This window comes from Sardina pilchardus, chromosome 16 (genome assembly GCF_963854185.1).
Source record: "Sardina pilchardus chromosome 16, fSarPil1.1, whole genome shotgun sequence".
Taxonomy (NCBI): Eukaryota; Metazoa; Chordata; class Actinopteri; order Clupeiformes; family Clupeidae; genus Sardina; species Sardina pilchardus.
Window position 1 is genome coordinate 17315543 of NC_085009.1, and position 291 is coordinate 17315833.

General features: G+C 40.9%; 1 protein-coding gene across 5 annotated transcripts in view; it reads right to left on the reverse strand.

Moving 5' to 3' along the window:
• arhgef11 (Rho guanine nucleotide exchange factor (GEF) 11) overlaps positions 1 to 87 on the reverse strand; it is a 39414-nt gene extending 39327 nt beyond the window's left edge. For all 5 annotated transcript variants that reach the window (XM_062515778.1, XM_062515777.1, XM_062515779.1 and 2 more), the window contains exon 1: positions 1 to 87. This exon is cut by the window's left edge and continues 136 nt beyond it. The gene's annotated coding sequence lies outside the window, so the exon portion shown is untranslated.
• Between the last annotated feature and the right edge of the window lie 204 nt (positions 88 to 291).

Genomic DNA, 291 nt, shown 5'->3' on the forward strand with positions numbered 1-291 from the left:
CAAGTCTTAGTCGGTGCATTTATCAGCCTTCCATTCTGCAGACTATTTAGTGTTTGCTTGTTACAGGGAAATCCTACCATCACCTACGGTTTGTATTTTGCTGTGGAGCACAGGCAAACATCCTCACTATCGCCCTCCTTGGGTTGGATTCCAGTACTACATTGAATTCTGAGTTTATCGGACAGGCCTGCCGCCCGAAATTGAAAGTTGGTCATTAATTCATCTGTTATAAAATAGTAATAATATGAATAATTTCTGTTGAGGCCTACACAACAGTAACATAGCTTTGTG